Source organism: Molothrus aeneus, chromosome 27 (assembly GCF_037042795.1).
Source record: "Molothrus aeneus isolate 106 chromosome 27, BPBGC_Maene_1.0, whole genome shotgun sequence".
In the NCBI taxonomy this organism is placed as follows: Eukaryota; Metazoa; Chordata; class Aves; order Passeriformes; family Icteridae; genus Molothrus; species Molothrus aeneus.
Window position 1 is genome coordinate 4,416,648 of NC_089672.1, and position 17,275 is coordinate 4,433,922.

Here is a 17,275-nt window from a genome sequence, read left to right on the forward strand (position 1 = left end):
GGTCCCAAACCTCAGCTTTGTGCAGGTCCCAAATCTCAGCTTTGTGCAGATCCCACACCTCAGCTTTGTGCAGATCCCACACCTCAGCTTTGTGCAGATCCCACACCTCAGCTTTGTGCAGATCCCACACCTCAGCTTTGTGCAGGTCCCAAATCTCAGCTTTGTGCAGGTCCCACACCTCAGCTTTTGCAGATCCCAAATCTCAGCTTTGTGCAGGTCCCAAACCTCAGCTTTGTGTAGATCCCAAACCTCAGCTTTGTGCAGATCCCAAACCTCAGCTTTGTGCAGGTCCCAAACCTCAGCTTTGTGCAGGTCCCAAACCTCAGCTTTGTGCCCCAATGATGACCACTGACAAAACCACTCAACGTCCACTGCAATTTTTAGCCCCTTTTGTGAAACCCAGGGGACAAAAGGACAACCTGGGGACAGACAGAAAAGGCCCAGGGCTGGCACAGGGTGCCCAGAGCAGCTGGGGCTGCCCCTGGATCCCTGGCAGTGCCCAAGGCCAGGCTGGAGCAGCCTGGGACAGTGGGAGGTGTCCCTGCCATGGCAGGGGTGGCACTGGGTGGGATTTAATGTCCCTCCACCTCAATTCTGTGATTCTCTGATTTTTTTTTGTGGCACTTTTCACCATTCCCAGCGTTCCCCTGAGCAGCTCATTGGCACCAGAGGTGCTGGTGAAAAGAGCAGAGTGGTTCCTCCTACATCCCATGTAGAATTCCTGATGCTGGACCAAGTCCCAGCATTGCAGATCCAAGGAGGTTGGATTATTTAAAAAATAATAATATATATATATATAAAAATAAAAAAAGCTTGTTTTGGTGCAGGGTTTGGTTTGAAGCAATTCATTAATTCAACTGCCAGCCAAGGGTTCCTGGCTGGGACCCACAGGAAAAAAGAAAAAGCAAGAAATACAATTAGATTCCTCCCCAGACCAGAAACTACCTCAATATTTAAGTAAAAAAAAAAAAAAGCCAAGTTATGCCAACGCAACTCCACTGAAAATTTTTACTTAATCTGCAGCCATGATTGAGCCAGATGGATAAAATTAAACCTACTGGGGAAGAGCCACACGTGCTTCTCTTCATTTGCAACCAATATATCAACTCAGCCTTCCTGCATGGATTATGAAACACAAATCTTCCTGCTTTCAGAGCCCAGAAATAAAGCAATAATGGCATAGAATTAATATAAATATTGGGGGAAATCATGTTTCCTGTCATTTAAAGAAGAAATCTTTGTACAGCAGAAAAGCTGGCAGGTCCATCACGGTGCTGCGGGGTAGAAAAAATAAAATATCATTAGACAGGACCCAGGAATCATGAGACTGATGCACAGCCACTCTATTTTTTAAAGCAGAGGGTAAATTGCACCCTTTGATACGCATCCCACGTGGTGTCAGAGCAGCAACAGGGTCTGGGAGGATCATTGGAAGGTAAATCCAAGGCCTGTGCTTCTCCCTGAAGAGCTGCAGGTTTGCCTTGGCGCTTCCAGTGCTGGCTTAAGGAGGTATTTAGTGTGTTTGTAAATAGAAATATGTGCACACACTCCCTGCCCCTCCTTGCCATCCCTTTGGGGAGGTTGTGGAGCCATCCCTGCCTCCCCCTTGCTGCAGCAGATCCATTATGTAGATGGAGCTGCCTTTGACTCATCAGCCTGTACCTTTGATGCATTTTGGCAGAGAAACATCATTGACTCATAGCATAAATCAAATATTCCTCTCCATGGAGCTCCAGGCAGGCTGTGAACACTTCCATTAGGGTTTGGGGACACCCTGTCCTGGCCAGCAGGGCTGGCACCCAAACCCTTCCCTCCTTCATCCCTGGCCTGAGCAGAGGGGAAGGGGCTGGGGGCTGAGCCAGCCCCAGGATGGAGCTGGGGACAGGGCTGACCCCTCTCAGGGAGATTTCTGCAGCACTGGGACAAGGGATGGAGGGACAGGACACAGGGGGTGGCTCCCAGGGACAGAGGGCAGGCATGGGTGGGATTTTGGGAATTAGGAATTGTTCCCTGGCAGGGTGGGGAGAGGCTGGGATGGGATTCCCAGAGCAGCTGGGGCTGACCCTGGAGCCCTGGCAGTGCCCAAGGCCAGGCTGGAGCAGCCTGGGGCAGTGGGAGGTGTCCCTGCCATGGCAGGGGTGGCACTGGGGGGGATTGAAGGTCCCTCCCAAGCCATTCTGGGATTCTGTGACAGCCATGGATAAATTGCAGCCTGGGAGCTGCTCGGTCAGGCTGCTGGCCAGGCTTAACCCTTGACGAGAAGGAAGGAAGGAAGGAAGGAAGGAAGGAAGGAAGGAAGGAAGGAAGGAAGGAAGGAAGGAAGGAAGGAAGGAAGGAAGGAAGGAAGGAAGGAAGGAAGGAAGGAGGGAAGGAAGGAAGGAAGGAAGGAAGGAAGGAAGGAAGGAAGGAAGGAAGGAAGGAAGGAAGGAAGGAAGGAAGGAAGGAAGGAAAAGAGAGAGAGAAAGAAGGAAAGGAAGAAAGGAAGAAAGAAAGAAAGAACGAGAGAGAGAAAGAGAGAAAGAGAGAGAGAGAGAGAGAGAGAGAGAAGAGAGAAAGAAAGAAAGAAAGAAAGAAAGAAAGAAAGAAAGAAAGAAAGAAAGAAAGAAAGAAAGAAAGAAAGAAAGAAAGAAAGAAAGAAAGAAAGAAAGAAAGAAAGAAAGAAAGAAAGAAAGAAAGAAAGAAAGAAAGAAAGAAAGAAAGAAAGAAAGAAAGAAAGAAAGAAAGAAAGAAAGAAAGAAAGAAAGAAAGAAAGAAAGAAAGAAAGAAAGAAAGAAAGAAAGAAAGAAAGAAAGAAAGAAAGAAAGAAAGAAAGAAAGAAAGAAAGAAAGAAAGAAAGAAAGAAAGAAAGAAAAGAAAGAAAGCAAAGCAGAAGGCAGCTGGGCTCAGGCTGTGGGGAAGCAGCACAGACCAAATCTCACTCTGGAGGGCTCTGAGGTCCCTCCAGCCCCATCCCTCTGTGAATGTGCAGTGCTGGGCCCTGCAGGTGACCAGAGCCTCGTGTCCCACCACGTCACTGCCCCAGAGCTGAGCCCCCTTCAGCCCTGGAGCCTCTGCCAGGACCCAACCACCGCCACCAGAGGCTCCTTCAGGAACGTTCCAGCCCAAGGCACTAAAAGCAAGTTAGGGACAGGGCAAAAAAAAAAAAAAAAAAGGCAAATTAATTTAATAAGAGCTTAATTGGATTCTCCACAGCAGAGAAAGCTGCTGCTGCTTCCCAGCAAATGTCCCCTGCAGCAGCTGCTGAGGCCACCAACTCCCCCAGCTCTGCAGAAGCCCAGGTCCCTCCTTCCATCTGGGCATTTCCATCCAGCCCAGGAGCCTGGCCCAGGAAATGGCCATGGGGTGATGGGGCTGCAGTGGAGCAGCCCCCAGTGAGGGAAAACCACTGGCACAGGGTTGTGGGAACCCAGGAAATTCCTCTGGCTGCCCTGGAAGACGTGAGACCCTGTCAGGGGGCTCTGGGACCCTGGCACAGAGGCCAGGACCTCTGTGCCTTTGATTCAGCCCTTGGAAAACAACAATTCCCAACCTTTATGAGAAGAATTACCACCCACGAAAGTTTAAGTAGGATGATAGTGAATTTATCACAGGGTGGAAAAACAGATTTTTAGGGGTTTTTACAATGGAGGCTCAGGGTGCAAGATGGAGGGAACTGGGTGTGTCCAGCCTTTCTCCTTCTTCTTCTTGGCCTCCATCTTCTGCTGTGATGGTGGCACTTTTGGATTGGTTTAGAGTAGAAGCTCAGTGTCTAACACAGGTGATGGGTATTGGGAAGTAATTGCAAACATTGTACAGGTAGTTTTTAGTATAAAGACATAACCCTGCCCTGGGGGCAGGCAGAGTGTCCTGGACTGCCTTGCTGAGTGGACCTCAGCAGGACAGGAGAAAGAATTTTATAGATAAGACACAATCAACAACATTGAGACTGAGAAATGAAGAGCTCTGACTCCTTCTTTGAGTGCCAGGCTGGGAAAAGAGATTTTCTAACACATCTCAGGGTCACTGTGAGCAGCAGAGACCCCGAGGCAGGGTGAGGCTGCCCCTGGTCCCAGGCACAAGGAGGGGATGAGTTTGTCCCTGGATACCTCACTCAGCTCCAGGCAGCTCCTGCTGACTGCAGCCAGGGCCCAAAGCTCCTCCAGGGCGGGTGGGACCCCTCAGAGCAGGGGGGTCCCCAGAGCTTCTCACTCTGCTGAGCTGGACCTGGAGCTGCTCATGAGGGGCAGATCCAGGAGGAGAAACCCAGCCTGGTTGCAAGGACAAATCCAGACAAAGATCCATGGGTGGAGACTGTGTGGGGTGCAGGTGGGATTCCCTCAGGTGGGATTTCCTGCCACAGACTGGCACAGAGTGTCACAGACTGGCACAACTGGCACAGACTGGCACAGACTGCCACAGATTGCCACAGACTGGCACAGACTATCACAGACTGGCACAGACTGCCACAGACTGCCACAGACTGCCACACATTGCCACAGAATGCCACAGACTGGCACAGACTATCACAGACTGGCACAGACTGCCACAGACTGCCACTGACTGCCACAGATTGCCACAGACTATCACAGAGTGTCACAGACTGGCACAGACTGGCACAGAGTGTCACAGACTGCCACAGAGTGTCACAGACTGGCACAGACTGCCACAGACTGGCACAGACTGGCACAAACTGTCAGAGACTGGCACAGACTGCCACAGACTGGCACAGACTGGCACAGACTATCACAGACTGCCACAGACTGGCACAGACTGCCACAGACTATCACAGACTATCACAGATTGCCACAGACTGGCACAGACTGGCACAGACTGGCACAGACTGGCACAAACTGTCACAGACTGTCTCAGAACCCCTCCCTGGGGCTCTGGGCCCTCTCAGCTCCCCCGTCCCTGCCCACCCTCCCCAGCCCTGCTTCCCCCAGCGAGCAGCTCCAAATCAAAGCCGTGTGGAGCAAAGCTGCTGGGATCAATGAGCCACCGTGCCTGCTGCTCAGCCAAGCACAGCTACCAGGGCGTCTCTGCTTTAGTGCTGCCTTAGAGGATCCTCAGAGCCAGGAGACCCAGGGAGGCTCATTAGAGGAGCAGCACTCGTGGCTGGGTGTGCAGAGTGGCTCCGCAGCCTCCTCCTCTGCAGGCAGCCCTGCCCCTGCTCTGATCTGGGATGCAGCCACGAGGCTCTCACAAATGAAACGCTGTTTAAAACGGTTTTAATCAGAATTCCTCCAGCCAAGGCAGAGAACCCGCTGTCTTTGGCAGAAAGGACGCGGAGGAATTAAGTGATGATGGGAGAAGTGATTTCAAAAAGCCTGACTGTACCTCCCTCTCTTGAGGTGGACCTGGAGCTTTTCACGAGGAGGAGAAACCCAGCCTGGCTGTGAGAACAAACGGAGATGAAGAGATGAAGATCCAGCCCCAGCTCCTGCCTCTGATGGAGTTTTTCCCATGGCAGCTTCTCCCTGCCTCGACTTCCCCAGCAATCCGAGGAGTTTCTGCTCCTCTTTCCTCCTCCCTTGCCTCCCTCTCGGAGTCAGGGAGTTTGCAGAGCTGGTTTTGATCTCGGCTCCACCACTGCAGAGGAAGCAAGGTGGGGAAATCAGGATGGCAGGCAGGGAGCTGGCAGGAGCCCGGCAGAAATCAACCCCAGAGACAACACTTGAAGGAGCAATCCTGGTGTTTGTGGATTCCAGCTCCCCTCTGGCACCTGGGGAACTCTGTAGGACCAAGGCTCAACTCAGGGCTGGATCCAGCAGCACTGGGTGCATCAAAAACTCTGCTTCACCCAAAACGTGGCTCAGCTTCACACACAACAAGGGCCATTTTTAAATTACATTTTTAAAGGTGTTTTTTTTTTAAACTACACTCTGTCTGAGAGTAGTTAATTTGTCCAGAGCCTGATAATCTGATTTTCTTAGGGCAAATATTAACCTTTTGTACTAACCCCAAACCCACCAGGCACAGAGCAACCCACCCCTGGTGCCCTGGGCAGGAGAGAGGTGAGGGCTCCCTGAAAATCATTCAAATCCCTGCAGAAATATTTGGGAGTGCAGATTTGGGAGTGCAGACCTGGAGTGCACAGCAGCCTGAGCAGGAGTGTGTTCAGAAAGAAAACAGATGGTTTATAGCCCAGAGAAACAGGCAAACACTGAGTGCAGGGGCTGGGGAAAGCCAGAAAAAGCCAGACTTGAGGATTGCTTGAATAACCTTAAAATACACTTGTTCTTTTCATTCATAAACTGCTATGAATTGGGGTTTTCCCTCTATTTCCTGCCTATTTCCATCCCAAATGGAGGAGCAGGCTGCCCCGCTCTCTTTTCTGTGCTTTTCAGGGAAAGGTGGGTGCAGCCCTTACTGTCCTGCAAAAAAATTCCCTTTCCCTCACACACCTGGGGGCTGCCAGAGCCCAGTTCTCCCAGTTCCCTCCCCAAACCCCTGAGCAGTGCTTTGCTGGACAGACATCATCCCCAGGAGGTTCCTGTCCATGGATTTAATTAAAATAAAATATCCCACGCCAACAGGAGCCTCGTTGTCTTTCAGGGTTGTCTCGATAATTATAAAATAAATTGCATTTCTATTGCTCCTTTCATCCCTGGATCTCCACGTGTTTTTACAAGCATTAATTAATTTAGCTCTCAAATAACCCTTCCCTCTGATGCCACATAAAAATTTAATAAACAGGTGCTGGGAGAGGCAGGGACCTGCTCTGGGACATGAGGATGGCCAGCACAGAGGGAAAGCCCCAAATCCTGGAACTTGTGAGAAATGAGAGTGTCAGAAAAGAGGGGAAAAGCTGTGAATTAGGGATCTGAGCATCCAGGGCCCCTCTGGGAGCCCAGAGCCCCCCATGGCTCTGTGCCAGGGTGGGAACTGCTGCCAGGGATGAGGGAAACCCAGGGTGGGAGTGGCAGAGCTGATGGAACTGTAACACATTTAGGGAAATCTCCAAATAGGTCTTTTCCTTTTTTCTTTTTTTTTTTTTTTTTGTCTTTTTTTATTCCTTCTGTTTCCCTTTTTTTTTTAGCTTTAAAGAATAACACTGCCTGTCTCAAGCTGTGGTAATGTATTCAGGCAACACAACTGAGTCAGAGCTAATTGAATTTAAAAGCAGGTATTACATCTGTGCCTTCGGAGTGAGTACATCCTGAAAATCACTTCAGTGATGAAGTGTTTTACCCAACTACTACTTAATCTTTTTACATAGAAAGCAGAATTAACCCCGCTGCGCAGCCTTCATTAAGGAAACCAAATGAAGTTACCTGGTGAGATTCAAATGTGCTCCAAGTGGTGAAACTTCAGCTGAAGTTTCTTAAATCCAAAGGGACTCTTCTTTCTTTTTTCCTCTCTTTTTTTCTTTTTTGGTTAAAAGTCCTACAAAGTGGTTTAAAGCAGGTCAGTTATCTGGGTCCTGTTTTACTTTCAGTCATTAAATCTGAGAGGAAATCAGAAATAAGCACACCAGGCCCTGTGTGTGAATATGGCTGGGGAAATGGGTCAGCTTCCTGCCCAGAACCATCAGTACCTGCCCTCTTTTCCCCATTCCCACCTTGTCCAGACTGCCCCCCTCTCTCCAGCAGGATAAAATAAATAAAGGAGAAAGCAAGCCTTGAAGAAAGCTCCAGAAATAACCCAAGCCCCCTGTGCAGCAGCACTGAGCATCACCCAGAGCTCCCCCTGGGAAACAGGACAGGGCAGCAGCCCTAAAGCAGCAAGACATGGACCCTCTGTGGGCAGAGTGAAAAAACACAGCTCTTTGTTTAGAGAGAGAGGCATAAAATACAAATATATATATTTTATATTTTATATTTTTACTTTATATTACTGCATAAAATTAATTTATATTATAATTACATATACTATATATAATATAGTATATTATATTATATAATATATATAATATAATATATATATTATATATTATATATTATATATTATATATATTATATAATATATATTATATATGGTATATGATATATGGTATATTATATATTATACATTATACATTGTACGTTATATATTACATATTATATATATTTTATATTTTTATATTATATATTAATATGTTTTATATACACATATAGGTGTATATAATATATATTATATATAATATATAAAATATATAACATATCTATTATATACAATAGATGTCTATATATATAATATATATATGTGTGTAACAGATTTATACACACACACATGTATATATATATATGTATACACATATAGATATTTTTACTTTACATTCTATTACTTTTCCCACTTGGTATATTACTTTATGCATATATATATATATATATATATATATATATATCTCACACATATAAATATCCCTTGATACACTTGGCTGTTACTTTACACCAAGCAAAAGCCCAAAGCAATGAATTGAGCTCAGAGCTTGCTGCACCCACCTCGCTCCCATCCTTGGGCTGCTGCAGGGTCCCGGGGGAGGAGAGGAGGCAGATTCTCCTTCTCTGGGCCAGAAAAGGAGCAGGGAAAGCAGCCCAAAGAGCCATCTGCAAAGCTATTCCAGCAAACCAACATTTCTGGCTGGCTGTGTTTATCCATCAGTTCCCAAGGCAGCCACGAGGGAGCTGGGAAAGCTGTGGGGATCCCCTCGATGCTTCATGAATTCCAAGCGCAGACAATTGATTTGCATCGGCAGGAATTTGCATGGGGAGGAAAAAAAAATAAAAAAAAAAGCTAGAAAAAAAAATACTAAAAAATGAGCTCTTCACCATTCATTAATTTTCTCTAAAATTCATTCATCCAATTAGGCAGCTGAAATGGTGCGTTGTAATTTGGATACCCTGCGACACACCATGACTATTGATGGCTCCTGATTCAAAGGGAACAGAAATGGAATAAATCTCAGGCTGTGGCCTCTTCAAAACCTAATTTCCTTCTAGTTCTGAACCAGGAAATCATCCAGAGAAATCAGGAGAGGTTCAGCCAAATTTAGGTTGGGCATCAAGGAATGAAGGAGGTTCTTTGCTCACGGCTCTGAATTTGGGGGAATTTTTACTTTATGAAGCATTTCATCAGTTGTACCTGATGGGTGTGGAACAGGGGCACCCACCCTTGTGTGCCCACCCCAGAGGGAATCTTCTGCACCACCAGGGCAGATAACTGGGGTCATTTTCGACCTCTGCACCTCCGTGAGCAGCCAGAGGGGTTTTTTGGAACTGCCAAAGTCAGGACATGAGGTTTGTGCTGCAGAGGATTCAACTGCAATGAACAGGGGGGAGTTTGTGTTGCCTCTTTGCCATTAAGATCTGCTGGCTGAGGTGGAGGGGTCCTTATCAGGGTGAGGAGGGGTCCTTATCAGTGTGATGAGGGGTCCTTATCAGGGTGATGAGGGGTCCTTATCAGGGTGATAAAGCAGCGCCCTGGGGGCCCTGAGGATGCTCCCAGCCAGGTCTTCCCACTCCCTGTGGTTTGACCCATCTTGCAGAGAAGAGTGAAGTGCAGAGTATGGTCAAGCTCTTCAAGGTAATTTTCAAGTTGAAAAGTTGCAATTCCAGAAAAAGAAATCTCGCCGAGGTCCTAAAACACGTGGCAATTATGTTTTCTCCAGTTTCTCTGAGTGACCTCGCTGGGATCAGGGACACTCCATCCACTTGTCCACAAAATGCATTTAAGTGTCCCCATTTAACAGAGCTGAAGAGGGAAATCTGGGGCCAGGCTGTCATTTGGAGACTTTCCACAAACCTTCCACAAGATTTCCAATCACAGGCTGCGGAAGAGAGCTGAGAACTCCACATTGCCCCAAGGAGCACAAATCCCCAGGGCTGGGAGCAGGGTCCTGTCCCCCTGCAGGAGCTCAGAGCATCAATAACACAGCAATAAATCCTGCAGGCAGCTGGATCCATCCTGGGAGGGAATATGGAGATAAATACAGAGACGTGTTTGGAGAGTTATGGGCAACTCATCACCATCACATGTGAGCACTTATTGAGTTCCCCAGGATTTAGGGGCAGATCCAGAGATGCACTTTAGGTGCTGCAGCTGAGGTAATGAGATGCCCAAAATAGGTGCTGGGAGGCTCAAGGACACATTCCCAGGGCGTTTGATGCAGAGATTTCCATGAGGGAAGTCTCCTTTCCCTGGCTGCACCAGAGGAAATGTTCCTGATGTTCCTCTGAAACCTTGGGGCTTTTAATCCAGGCTTTAAATCCACATCCTCATCTCTAGTCCAGCACCTTGGCTCCCAACACACACAGTGCCAAAACCATAATATAATATAATATAATATAATATAATATAATATAATATAATATAATATAATATAATATAATATAATATAATATAATATAATATAATATAATATAATATAATATAATATAATATAATATAATATAATATAATATAATATAACATAATACAATATAACATAGTATAATACAATATAATGTAATATAATTAATATAATATAATATGATATAATATAACATAATACAATATAACATAGTATAATATAATATAATATAATATAATATAATATAATATAATATAATATAATATAATATAATATAATATAATATAATATAATATAATATAATATAATATAATATAATATAATATAATATAATATAATATAATATAATATAATATAATATAATATAATATAATATAATATATAATTCTACAACAATATAACCCATGATTTGGGGAGGCACAGAAGCTTTATCCCCCCACCATCACTTGTAAAATCATGGAATGGTTTCGCAGAACTCACAGAGTTCACAGAACTCACAGAATGACCAGGATTCACTGGAAGACCTTTACGATCATCCAGTCCAACCCAGCCCCAACATCTCAACTGAACCCTGGCACCCAGTGCCACATCCAGGCTTTGTTAAACGCACCCAGGGATGGGGACTCCACCACCTCCCTGGGTAGAACATTCCAGAACTTTATCACCCTTCCTATAAGGAACTTTTCCCTAATATCCAACCTATATTTCCCTTGAAATTTGGGTTGAAAGGGATCTTAAAACAGCCCAGCCCCACCCCTGCCATGGCAGGGACACCTCCCACTGTCCCAGGTGCTCCCAGCCCCTGTGTCCATCCTCAAAAGAGAATTAAACTCTGCACAAACACAGAGTTAAGGTCTGGAGGCGAAAAAGAAACTCCTGGTGCCAGGTTCTGTCATGACTGGGGGAAAAAAAAGGTCCCCAAAAGACTCCCAGAAAAAAAAACCAGGAAGAAGTAAATAAATTTCACTGAGCCTTTTAAAGTGGTTTAATTGCCTTTGTGCTCTAATTGCTCCTGGTTTTACAGCCTCATTTCTTGTCATAAAATTAGTCCCACTTTTTATGCCTTTTTCCTTTTCTTCTGGTCTGTGATTATTATTTTTTAATTGCTTTGGTGTGTTGATCTCTCCCACGTCTCCCCCGGGAAGGGGAAGAGGGACCTGATTCTGTGTCTGCCGCCTGCACAGAGGATGCTGCAGCTGCTGGGAGGAGATGGAGGCTCCCATTTTGAGGGGGAATTTCAACACTGATCCCTCCCAAACTGTCACAAACACCCAGAGCAGGGCTGGGCACAGGAGCTCTGCATCCAGCCCCGAGAGGAGGAACAGTGCTTGGGAGCACAGCGACTTCTGGCAGGATTCTCTGGGGAAAGATTTCTTGCTGCAAACCATCAGGAACACGATAAATAAATGAACAAATAAATAAATAAATAAATAAATAAATAAATAAATAAATAAAATATAAATAATTGTATATATATATATATATTATATATAATATATAATTAATACATTATAATAAATAATAAATAATTAAAAAATAAAAGCATAGGAAGGAACCAGAGCACCTGAAAAAGACGAAAGCTGCGTCATCTGTAACCCTTTTAACAGCCTCCCTGTTTCAGGCAGCACCTCCCAGCACAGCCTCTGTCTGTCTGTCTGTCTGTCTGTCTGGGCTGATGTACAGCTGCAATAGGAAGCCGTGCCTGAAGTTTATTAAGGCTGGGTAATTCCTGCGTACTATTGATTCCATCTCTGCTGCTATCTTGCCCTGTCTGGACCTAAAAAGTGATTTAAAAACAAGGGAAAAAAACCCCATATAATCCTTTAAAAATTGCAAGTATTATGGGATGTGGGACGTTGCCATTTTGGATGCATTAGCAACACGCTGCAAAGGAATGTGTCTGAGATACAAATCTAATTAAGGGGACTTTGATGATGTTGAGACTAAAAATGAGGGAGCACTTTGGGCTGAACCAAAACACGAAGTTGAATCTGAGCTTAGCTCCGCAAATTCCTGTCTCAGCGGTGGAAGGAAAATTGGATTTGCTTTGGCTTCCAGCCAGCCTTGCTTCATCCTGAACGAGCTCTCCACTGTCCAACCTCTCCCACGTCCTTGGAGTTACTCCCAGCTTGTGGCAGGAGCAGGAGTGAGCTCAGAGGAGCAGCTCTGCCCACCGTGGTGCTCAGGGCTGGCGCGGCTCCACCTCGGCGCAACTCCTGAGGCGTCAGAAATGCGGAGAAGCAAACCTTGAGTCCTCCTCTGGGGCTCCGAGGGGTTGCACGCATCTCCAGCCCAGCCCAGAGCTTCCCTGCTGCTCCTCCATGAGAGGAGAACACAGCAGGAAGGGGCCATGTCCCACACATGAGCCAGGCCCACACATGTCCCACACATGTCCCAGGCCCACACATGTCCCACACATGTCCCAGGCCCACACATGAGCCAGGCCCACACATGTCCCACACATGAGCCAGGCCCACACATGTGCCAGGCCCACACATGTCCCACACTTGTCCCAGGCCCACACATGTCCCACACATGTCCCAGGCCCACACATGTCCCACACATGAGCCAGGCCCACACATGTCCCACACATGTCCCAGGCCCACACATGTCCCACACATGAGCCAGGCCCACACATGTCCCACACATGTCCCAGGCCCACACATGAGCCAGGCCCACACATGTCCCACACATGTCCCAGGCCCACACATGTCCCACACATGAGCCAGGCCCACACATGTCCCACACATGAGCCAGGCCCACACATGTCCCACACATGTGCCAGGCCCACACATGTGCCAGGCCCACACATGTCCCACACATGTGCCAGGCCCACACATGTCCCACACATGTCCCAGGCCCACACATGAGCCAGGCCCACACATGTGCCAGGCCCACACATGTCCCACACATGAGCCAGGCCCACACATGTGCCAGGCCCACACATGTCCCACACTTGTCCTGGGCCCACACATGAGCCAGGCCCACACATGTCCCACACATGAGCCAGGCCCACACATGTCCTACACATGAGCCAGGCCCACACATGTCCCACACTTGTCCTGGGCCCACACATGAGCCAGGCCCACACATGTCCCACACATGAGCCAGGCCCACACATGTCCTACACATGAGCCAGGCCCACACATGTCCCACACTTGTCCCAGGCCCACACATGTCCCACACTTGTCCCAGGCCCACACATGTCCCACACATGTCCCACACTTGTCCCAGGCCCACACATGTCCCACACATGTCCCACACTTGTCCCAGGCCCACACATGTCCCACACTTGTCCCAGGCCCGCCCCAAGAGCAGCATTCCCAAGGGGACCAGGCTGGATCAGCAGCCTCGTGTCCTGGGCTCCAGGAAACAAAACTACAGCAGTGACAGAGCCAGTCAGACACGGATCCCAGCTGAACCCAAACCTTCCCAGACTTTGCAGAGACGGAGAGTGAAGTGCCGAGTGTGTTCAAGCTTTTCAAGGTAATTTTCAAGCTGAATAAAGTTGCAATTCCAGAAAATAAATCTCACTGAGGTCCTAAAACACATGGAAATTATGTTTCCCCCAGTTTCTCTTAGTGACCTGGCTGGTCAGAGCTGGGGGATGCAGGATTTGGGTCAGGCCCATCTGTACCCAGCTCTCTCAGCCCCCTGCAGTGACATTTAAAACATAATAATTGAGAAATCAAGATGTAGTCCTCTCCTTTAGCCCATTGTCCCTGTCAGCCACAGGCACAGCCTGCCCTGTCCAGCCCTCCCACAGCCCTCCCTGCTCTGCCATCACCACAAATGTTCTTATTCATCCCAATTTTCCATGGGGTTGGGTCACCTCCACCCCCTTACCAGGAAACCCAGGGCCATCAGCCACTGCAGAGCCACAGCACAAGGAGAATTTGTCCTGGCTGGACTGAAAAAAAAAAAAAAAAAAAAAAGAAGTGAAGTAGAGCTGAAGGCTGCAAGATGAGTTGTGGGAATGAGAGTGCTTTGTGGGATATCATCCAATTCCTGCTGGACAAAATCCATCATCCCCTTGGTCCTCACCTGCCTCTGTGCCCAGAGACACCAAAGATGCCCAGAAGCCTCCAAGACCCCCAAAACTTTGTCCTACCAAGTTGGGGGTGGAGCACCCTGGGGGGACATTGAAGGGAAACCCCAAATGAGGTTGGTGAGGGCTGAGGAACACCTGGAAGAAAGGATGGGAAGCAGCAGGAGGGTTCCCTGTGGCTGCAGCCCATAACCTTGTGCTTGTCCCTGGTGTTTTCCAAACTTTTCCTGGAGAACATCCCTGCAGCACAACATCCCACCTTGCAGAAAGTCCAGGGGAAGGGACAAAGGATCTCGAGCCTGAGCCTGCTCTGAATTCAGCTCCTGCCAACACCTGGGGGCATTTGGAAAGGGGCCTTTAACTCTCACTGAGATACCCAGGGAACTGCTGAGCTTGTACTCAGAACTGAGAACTTGTAGGTTTGGGGGTGTTTTTGGGTGCTGCAGTGTATTCACAGAATCCCCAGACAGTTTGGGCTGGCAGGAACCTTAAATTCCACTGTGTTCCACCCCTGCCATGGGCAGGGAGACTTTCCCTGGAGCAGGTCACTCCAACCCAGCCTGGAACACTCAGCATTGCAGGGAAGGGGTGGGCACAGGGCAGGAAATGACAAACTCCATCCCCAGTGCTCCATCAGCAGCCAGGCACCTCCCAAAGCAGCGAGGAGCAGCCCCACGGCTGTGACATTTGCGATGCATTAAGTTTAAACATTTTCAATAAAGAAAAACAATCCATTCAGACTTGCTTTATGATTCATAGTAATTGCAAATAGGAGCAGTTAATATAATTGTCCAGCTGAGACCAGCAGGCTGGGAACATGTAGCAGTGAGATGTACAATCAGGGAAGGTTGGGAGGGAATTTAAGTGCAGGTTAAGCAAATGCATTACTTTAATAACACACAGAGACAGCCCTTGTAGTTATAAAGAGGATAAAATAAATATTGTACCAGAAATCTACAGAATGGGAGGTTTTATCACCAAGGACTGCCCGCTCCCTATTTACTTTCAATTTAGATTTTACAAAAGCTGCACTTGCCATGTTTTTTACGTGTGGAAGACAATGACTTGAATTGACAAATGACCTTATTTCTCCATAAGTTTTGCAAGGGAGCCTCAGTTTCTCAAAGAAAAATTATCACCTCCCAGCAGTCATCCTGGAGACAGAAAAAAAGCTTTTTTTTTTTTTTTCTCTTTTTATTTTTTATTTCAGAAAGGGAGGACTATAATTCAAAGAGGAGATGGTGCTCCTGCTCCTCTCTGCCTTGGAGGTGAACCAACCCTTTTGGCTTCTCCAAGCACAAAGGGAAGGGACCTGTTTCTCTGCAGTGGTTCTGTCCAGCTCTTGTGCACCACCCTACTTCAGCTTTCCCAATCCTGGAAATTGGAGTTTCCACCCTTTTAAATAATTAACTTGAGCTGGTTCAGCGTGAAGCCAGTAGAGAAGAGAGGAAAGAAGAAGCTATTGGAAGACATCATCTTCATCACCATTTATCCAGCTTAACCAGCTTCTCTCCAGAGAAGAGCTATGGTGCTTTATTAAAAGATATTTTTGAGGGCAACCCATTAAGTTAAAGTATCTTGTTCACAGACTTAACGACACATAAACAGCCAAACAAAACAGAGCATGGGCTCATTAGAACCGTTTATAAAATATTAAGGGTCCTAAAAAGTATCTATTTACAGGCACCTTTCTCCTGGTGATGGAGGAGGATGAGGATGTTCAGGTTTGCTACCTGCAATAGAGAAAAGGAAATATTCTTGTCAAACTCCTTCTGCCTGGTGTTCTCTGTTGTTCTGGGGGTGGTGGATTAATGCAATGCACGAATTCTGGGGTGCCAGTGCCTGGATGTTGTCACCTCCCCAACCAGGTGAATATTCCAGCACCCCCCACCCAGGTGATGGGTTAAAAATGCAGGAAAAGGCAGGCAAAAAATATCAATCCTCCTCAAAAAAACCCCAAAAAACCAACAAAAAACCCAACCAAACTCCGACCCAAATGAATGGCATCTCTTTCAGGGCCCCCAGCACCATCTGTGACACCCCAAGTTGCAGGTGAACCCTCCTGTATCCAGGGGGATAAACACCAGGAGGAGGAGGAGGAGGAGGCAGGGAATGCAATTTTAAAGTCACAGAATTTAGCATAAGGAGGTAATGGGATTGCGGTGGCTTTCCAGTAAATGTCATTGCTGTAATTAGGAGAACAATTATTGTCAACCGGCAGAATTGTCCCCTATCTGTCATTTCAGCAGGAGCAGCCAGAGCCACAATTAAGCCCCGCACGGGTGGGGCGAGGTTCGAGCGCCGCTAATTGGGATCGGCCGGGGTGGAGCAGCCCCTGGCAGCGGGGACGGGGAATTAGGGACGGGAAATTGGGGACAGGGAGCTGGGGACAGGGAATTCGGGGGTAAGGATCTGGGGACAGGGATCTGGGGGTCCCTCCCCACTGCTCCCGCCCCTCCATCTCCCCTCGGGAGGATGCTGCAGACAGAAACTTCATTTATTACAGCCCCATGTCCTGAGCTTGTACAGGGAAGAAATTTCACTTATTCCATCCCGATGTCCTGGACTTGTACAGGGGAGAAATTTCATTTTTATTCCAGCCCCATGTCCTGGCCTGGTACAGGGGAGAAACTTCATTTATTACAGCACCAGCCCGATGTCCTGGGCTTGTACAGGGAAGACTTCAAGCAACTGCTTAACTCTGAAAAAAACCAAAGTGCTGAACTGATTTACAAATTGAAGAGCTGGGAGGTCAAACCTTCCTCCACCTGCAGCAGCAGGGAGCTGGAGCAGCTCCAGAAGGGGAGAGGGATGTCCTGGGGATGCAGCCAGGCCGGGATCTCGGATGGCATCTCCAGCTCATCCCCCTCCAGTTCATCCCCCTGGGGATGAGGCCAGCCCGGCACACTCCAGTTCTCTCCAGTTCATCCCCCTGGGGATGAGGCCAGCCCGGCACACTCCAGTTCTCTCCAGTTCAT

At 47.5% G+C, this 17,275-nt stretch overlaps 1 long non-coding RNA gene across 1 annotated transcript; it reads right to left on the bottom strand.

Moving 5' to 3' along the window:
* Positions 1 to 994: 994 nt before the first annotated feature.
* On the bottom strand, positions 995 to 8,496 carry LOC136567053 (uncharacterized). Its single transcript, XR_010785099.1, has 3 exons — positions 8,403 to 8,496; positions 7,254 to 7,365; positions 995 to 1,274 (listed from the first exon to the last, which is right to left on the bottom strand). It is a non-coding gene; the product is annotated as an uncharacterized lncRNA (long non-coding RNA).
* Between the last annotated feature and the right edge of the window lie 8,779 nt (positions 8,497 to 17,275).